Below are 7,319 nucleotides of genomic sequence, written 5' to 3'. Positions count from 1 at the left end.
AATCTGCTATCCTTACCTGGTTTGGCCTACATGTGACTGCAGACCCACAGCAATGTGCCTGACCCTTAACTGCCCTCTAGGTAATTAAGGATGGGTAGTAAGGCCTGGCTGAGCTGGTGATGCTCACATCTTATGAATGAATGAAAAGAAAGTCAATTTTAAAAAAAACTCCAGAAATTGCTGGAAAAAAACTCAACAGCTTTTGTGGAGAGAAATCAGAATTAAACATTTTGGGACCAGTGACCCTTCTTCAGAACTGAGGGTAGTGAGGAAAAGGTTGAAATATAAACATACTGGAGAAGGTTGGAGGGAGAAAGAGTAAACGATCGGTGGAGAGGGAGCCCGGAAAGAGAGAAAATAAACATTTGGGCAGACAAGAGCGAGTGAAGGTCAGCCTGAGAGAATTAATAGCTGCTAATGGGGGCTGTCAGTGCCTGAAGTTGGGTTGATGTGGTAGGAGCCCATGTGATGACAAGGCCTGGTGTGTGGGTTTGGGATGAGGACATTGGGATAAGGAACATCCCTGCATTCTGTCCATTAAAATGACCCTGAGCTTCTGGTTACCTACCATTTCAGCGCCACACTTTGCTCCATTCCAGCCAATATTTCTGGCTCGGGGTCTTGCCTCAGTGCTCCAGCCAAGCTCAACATAACGTGGAAAAAACCGCTTCTAATTTTCTGCTTGGGGACCGTGCAACCTTCAGAATATTTTACGTCCTGAGCATTTTCTGCCTGTGGTCTTATCCCAGTGCTTACACACCAGCTTCAGAAGAATGGTCACTGGACCTGAAACATTATAACTCTTGTATTCTCTCCAAAGATGCTGCCTGAGCTGCCGAGTTTTTCCAGCAATTTTAGTTTGTGTTTCTGATTCCCAGCATATTTGTCTATTTTTTCCTCAAATTTTAAAAGTAAATAGATGGATAGCGAGAAAGTACGAGACGCAAAACATGTCATAAGCAGAAAGACAGATAATTGGAGACGGGTCAGTGAAGGACAGAAAGGAACAGATCCAGTTGAAGGGAGACGGACATGAGGGGTAAAGGGATCATACTCACCATTCCACATCTCTCGATGAACTTTCCCAATCCCTCTCTCCCACTGGGCGCAAGTCCCTGTGTCGGTGCGAGTGTCTGACTCTCGCACTCTCTCTCACACACAGACACACACAAAGTGAACACGATATTTCTCACTTCTGGAGCTCTACGCAGTGGAGAAGATTCATGGTTTCCGGACTCACCATGAAATACCTCCAGTTCGGTCACTCAATTTCCCCTCTCTTCCGAAATCACAGTTCGTTCAGTTTGTCCCCAGCTCCCACAGCTTAAACACACCTTCCGCAGATACGAAACAAAGCAGTCATCGTTTATGGAGTTGGAGGATGCTCTGGAGAAACAAGTAGACAACATCTAAACCGGAGCCGCCTCTCCCTCTCTGTCTCCCTCTCTCTCTCCGCAGCAGTCAGACGAGGCAGTACACAAAACTGCAGTTTTCCACATGAAGCAGCAAGAAATCACATTTTTTTAGCTCAAGGGAACACAGTGTGGAGCTGGAGGAACAAGCAGATCAGGCAGCATCACAGGAGCAGGGAAGGCTTTCTGAAGAACGGTCCCGGCCTGGAACGTCAGCTTTCTTGCTCCTCTGATGCTGTCTGACCTGCTGTGTTCCTCCAGCTCCACACTGTGTTATCTCTGACTCCAGCATTGGCAGTTTTTAACTATCTCTGACATTGTTAGCTAGTGGGTACACATTGGATGCATATAGTGTCACATATGTTTGTTATACAAATTGACATAGGTTCTTATCGTAAAATTGGAATTTATTAAACAATTGAAAAGAAAATGTATTACTGCAATGAAAGTTTATCAGAAGGTGTCAGAGATAATGGGAACTGCAGATGCTGGAGAATTCCAAGATAATAGAATGTGAGGCTGGATGAACACAGCAGGCCAAGCAGCACCTCAGGAGCACAAAAGCTGACGTTTCGGGCCTTCATCAGATGAAGGGTCCAGACCCGAAACGTCAGCTTTTGTGCTCCTGAGATGCTGCTTGGCCTGCTGTGTTCATCCAGCCTCACATTCTATTATCAGAAGGTGTGTTTTGCACTGAGCCAAGGAGCCAGACAGTCCAACTGGATCTCCGCAGCAGGAGGCGATGATGTGGTGTGTTGGTTGGGGTTAGGGTGAAGGATGGAGTAACCGCGTCTGTCCACTTGGACCTCCACAGCAGGGGGCGATGGTGAGGGAAGACAGCGAGTGAGGGAGTTGGGCAGTACAAGTAGACCTCCACAGCAGGGGGCGATGGTGAGGGCGGGCAGTGGGCGAGGAAGCAGGGCAGTCCAACTGGACCTCCACAGCAGGGGGCGATGGTGAGAGTGCGCAGTGAGCGAGACCGTAACAGCCAGGGGTAGCGGTGAGGGAGGAGACTGATGGAGGGAGCTGGACAACGTCAACATGGTGGGTGGCACTTTGCCAGGGAATATATACGGACAGACGACACTTATTGTAGGCACCTCTCTATTCAGTATCAATTTATTTCACGCACGATTCAATGCAACAGTATGCAATTTACACAGAAGGAAAATTAATAGTCGCCGCTTCTGACACTGTGGGTGATGCAGGCTCCAAATGGCTCAGACATTGTGCAAGATCCGTGCTCGTTTTCCCTTTCTTCAGTTCAGTGGTAGAGAGTGAAGTCAGCGTAGTCTTGCATTAAAGAGACGACTGGCCGGTGGTTTAATCTGAGGATTACCACGCCTCAGGCGATGGGAGATGTTGAAAAGGAGAGTCCTTCAGAGTAACCTCAGCCGGTGTGGGAATTGAACCCGCTCTGTTGGCATCACCGTCCTACCAACTGATTGTGACACTTTAAGTAGTTATCAAGTGCAATGCTGCTTTATAGCTGTGGCTCAGTTCGAGGTGAGCAACTGCCATAGAAATATTAAACCGAAGACAACCGAACCTGTTGCCTTCCACGACCCAAACAATGACACAATGTGTACAGTGTCTTCCTCACTTGAGTGTAACGGGGTTGCTTGCGTCAGTGTGGTCACACTGCAGTTAATGAGACTGGATCCAATGGGGTCGTTGCAACTAGCATTACTCAGAACACTGAACAGTTGCGAAAGCTGCTTTTGGTTAAGCAATTGTCTACCATTTTGTCCATCAGACAGACCCCAAAATATTCCCAGAGATTTGACACTCCTCAGAGTCTGCAGGATTTATTATTCTTTTAATTGCACAAGACTCGCTGTGACATCCACATTGTGCTGTTATCATTGCTAATATTGCTTTGTTCTTTCCATTTGCAGATGCGAGTTTCAAAATAAGAAATTCACATTAGTCTGCTGGCCTTCCAAAACCACCTTTGGGCATGGTTTAATGTAATGATATTGTTTAAAATAGATACTAAAATTGTCTTTGAAACACAATTATTAAAGATGCACATTGCATGAGATAACAAGATGTAGAGCTGGATGAACACAGCAGGCCAAGCAGCATCAGAGGAGCAGGAAAGCTGATGTTTCGGGTCTGGATTCTAGCAGGCCAAGCAGCAGCAGAGGAACAGGAAAGCTGATGTTTTGGGTCTGGACTCTTCTTCAGAAATCTTGTTATCTCAGATTCCCCAGCATTGGAAATCCCGCTATCTCCACATTACATAGTTGTGTTTAAAATGGACCCCCAAAACACCAATAAGTGAATGATATTTTCTGAATTGACGTACAGTACGTATTTGCCAACTCACATCAAACGTAAAGAAATGAAGTAGATGGAGTGAAGTTGCGACCTCAAACTTTCTCAATCTAATCCATAGGATGCTTTAAATTCTGATTGTGGATTGGAATCAACTTTACTGCTCACACTCACTCCGTACATCTATCTCTCATGATAAGTTCATCAGGAAGGCTAATGGAACACTAGCCCTTATTTCAAGGCAGGTGGTGTATAAAAGTGGGGAAGTCTTAGTGCAACTCCACATCTGGAGCACTGTGAGTAATTTTATTCTCTTTATTGAGGAAAAGATGTAATTTCATTGGAGCAAGTTCAGAGAAGGTTCACTCGGATGTTTCCTGGGATGCAGGGATTATCTTATGAGCAAAGGTTGAACAGGTTGTGACTGGACTCACTGGAGTTTAGAAGAATGAGAGGTGATCTCAATGAAACATATAGGGCTTGATAAAGTACCTGCTGAGGGGATGTTTCCCCCCTCCTGGGAGAGTCTAGATCCAGAGAGTACAGTCTCAAAATAAAGGAGTGCCATTTGAAGTCTGAGATGAGGAAGAATTTCTCCTCTCAAAGTGTTGAGGAGTCTTTGGAATGCCTTGCCCCAGAGGGCTGTGCATGGCAGCCAAGTCCTTGTGTATATTTAAGTCTGAGGTAGATAGATTCTTGATCAGTCAGGAAATCAATGGAGAAGGCAGGAAGATCGAAGTGAGGAATGTTGGATCAGCCACAATCCTACTGGATGGCAGGCTTGAGGGGCTGAATGGCCTGCGCCTGTTCCTCTGCCTTATGGTGTGAAAGCTATTTTCAGACGACCATAACTCTGTGTGCCATCAGTAACGGAGCTTCCACTTCTTTCTGAGCTTAACAGTTCCAAAGATTAACAATGTTATCCCCTCCACAACCACATATAGAAATTCCTCATTATAACTGTGGACCCATTTATCCGAATCGACCCTATTCCCACTCTCCAGTTCATTTTCTCGTAACTGCAAGTATCTCAATAACTCACTATCTTTTTATTAAAATCACCTGCACACATCTGATAAGATAAACCTCTCCTGCATCTTTGTTGCATTGTGAATAAGCCCAAACTACATCATCTTTGACCATAAGGTTCACCCTTTCAGGCCTGGAAGCAGACAAGAACACCTTCTATGAATAGTCGACAATGCAAGTGGATCTCTTGTTAAATAAGGGACAAAGTCAACATAGTCTTTGCATGTGGCCTTACCACCATCCGGCAGCAAATTTCAAAAGGTTTTGCTGCAATAATGCTTGTAACAAAATCCACCTTCTCTTGCAAAGCTTACTGCCCCTTTTTTTTTAAAGTAAAGTGTTACTTTAATGTGCAAGCTGCCAGATGTTCCTGTACTGCGGTATATCACTAGACTGTTACTACAGAGACATCAGTCATATTCTGGGAGGTTTATGTTAAAATCCCTCCAAAGCAGAGGGTAGAATTTCAATTAATTAAAAATCTGGAAATCTGAGCTTAATAGCAATCACGTCAATTGTCCAGGAAAATCCCATCTGGCTCATTAATGTCCTTCAGGGAAGGAAAACTGCCATCCTTACCTGGTCTGACCCACTTGTAACTCCAGAGGCACAGCAGTGTGGTATAACTGCCCTCTTGGCAATTCAGGATGAACAATAAATGCTGACGCAGCCAGTGATGCCCCCACCCCCAGAATGGATAAAAAAATTCTTAGTCCCTGTCCCATCCAAATCATACTCTGATGGTCAGTTTGTACTATCGAACTGAATACTCCCATTTTCCCACATATAAACTCTTTATCTGCCCGTTCACTTAATCTGTTGCTAACCTATTGAACCAACTTTGTGACATCCCCACAGCTTGTTATCTCCACCTGTGTTTGTAAAGAAAGAAGCTTTTCACTGCAATGCACAAAATCCATTTACACAGCTCATGGCATTAAGTGTAAGCAAAACTGATCCTTGTGGCAGACCAATTGTTACAGCCTCTGAATCTGATAACAGCCTAGTTAGCCAATCTTCATTCACATTGAAGAAAATCATCAAGACAGCCAAAGAAATGCTGGCCTTTATATCCAGAGGACTGGAGTAAAAGTACGCACAAGAGGTGCTGCAGTTATACAAAACCATGGTTAGACCCACCTTGGAGCAGATCTGTGCACTACACCTTAGGAAGGGCAGATTGGCCTTGGAGAGAGTACACTGTAAGTTCACAAGAATGTCACCTGGATGAAAGGCGTTAAGTTATGAGGAGAGATTAGACATATTAAGCCTGGTCTCTTCACAACTTAAAATGTTTAAGAGGTGTTCTGATTGAAGTCTTCAAGACATTAACAGGAAAAGAGAGGGTTTATAAATATAAACTATTTCCTCTGATTGGGGATTCTAGAACTAGGGAATGCATAGTCTGAGAATTAGGGCCACACCATTCAGGAGAGATGTTAGGAAGCAATTCTACATGCAAAGGGTGGGAGAGGTTTGGAACGCCCTTCTACAAATGGCAGTGGATGCTGGATCAGTTGTTAATTTTCAATCTGAGAGAAATATTGTGAAACAAAGGGCTCCCATGTGGAGTTAGGTCACAGATCAGCCAGGACCTCATTAAGTGGTGGAACTGAGGTGCTGAATGGCCTACTCCTGCCCTCCTCTTTCCTGATTCCTAAATGGTTTAGGGGCTGGGAGAGTGTGACAGATGGATGGAGATGTTAAAATAAGAAGAGGCACTGTGCTCATTGGAGAACTGAACCAAGAACAGAAAGTTCTTGGGGCAACTCAGCAGGTCTGGGAGCGTCTGTAGAGAAAGAAAGTACAGTTAACATTTCGAATTCAGTGACCCTTCTTCAGAACAGAAAAGATGGAGACAGTGCCCAGAGAGAAACAAGGGGAAAGCAGACTAAGGAATTGTTGATAATTGTTGACAGAGGATGTTAACCCGCTCCCAACACTCCCAAATGGGTTACTTCCAGCACTGTTAACCTATCATCAACTCCTCATCATCTCTATTATCCAGCTTCTCTTCTGCCCTGACTTTCTATCAACCAGCCCTTTGTCTGCCCACGCTTTCTCTCTCTCTCTCTGGACACTGTCTCCATCTATCTTTCAGCTCCCGCATCCAAACTTCAAAGCACACACCACCTTCTACTTGACACTCGTAGTTCTGAGAAACTGTCTCAGGGATCGAAATGTTCTCTTTCTCTCTCTTTCTTTCTTTTTCTTTGTCTATCTGTCTGTCTCTCTCTCCCTCCCCACAGATGCTGCCAGTTCTGTTGAGTCTCTAAAGTCTAACTCAAGTGTCTCCAATATTTATCCTATTCTGCTGATAGATTTTTCCTGACAATTGGCATTGGTTTCAGAGTCATCATTAAGCTCTTAATTCCAGGTTATCATTAAATTCAACTGCCACCTACTGCTGTGCCAGGATTTGAACCCAACTCCCCAGAACATTAGAGATAACAAGGTGTGAAGCTGGATGAACACAGCAGGCCAAGCAGCATCAGAGGAGCAGGAAAGTTTTCTTCAGACCCGAAATGTCAACTTTCCTGCTACTCTGATGCTGCTTGGCCTGCTGTGTTCGTCCAGCTTCACACCATGTTATCTCAG

General features: G+C 44.7%; 1 protein-coding gene across 1 annotated transcript in view; it reads right to left on the bottom strand.

Moving 5' to 3' along the window:
• The window catches only part of LOC132207190 (histone H3-like), a 913,943-nt gene that overhangs the window by 567,953 nt on the left and 338,671 nt on the right, over window positions 1–7,319 (bottom strand). The gene's annotated exons all lie outside the window — the stretch shown is intronic.

The sequence above is a fragment of the Stegostoma tigrinum genome, chromosome 44, assembly GCF_030684315.1.
Source record: "Stegostoma tigrinum isolate sSteTig4 chromosome 44, sSteTig4.hap1, whole genome shotgun sequence".
Classification (NCBI taxonomy): domain Eukaryota; kingdom Metazoa; phylum Chordata; class Chondrichthyes; order Orectolobiformes; family Stegostomatidae; genus Stegostoma; species Stegostoma tigrinum.
Note: the sequence above shows the minus strand (reverse complement) of the source record. Positions and strands in the feature narration are given on the sequence as shown.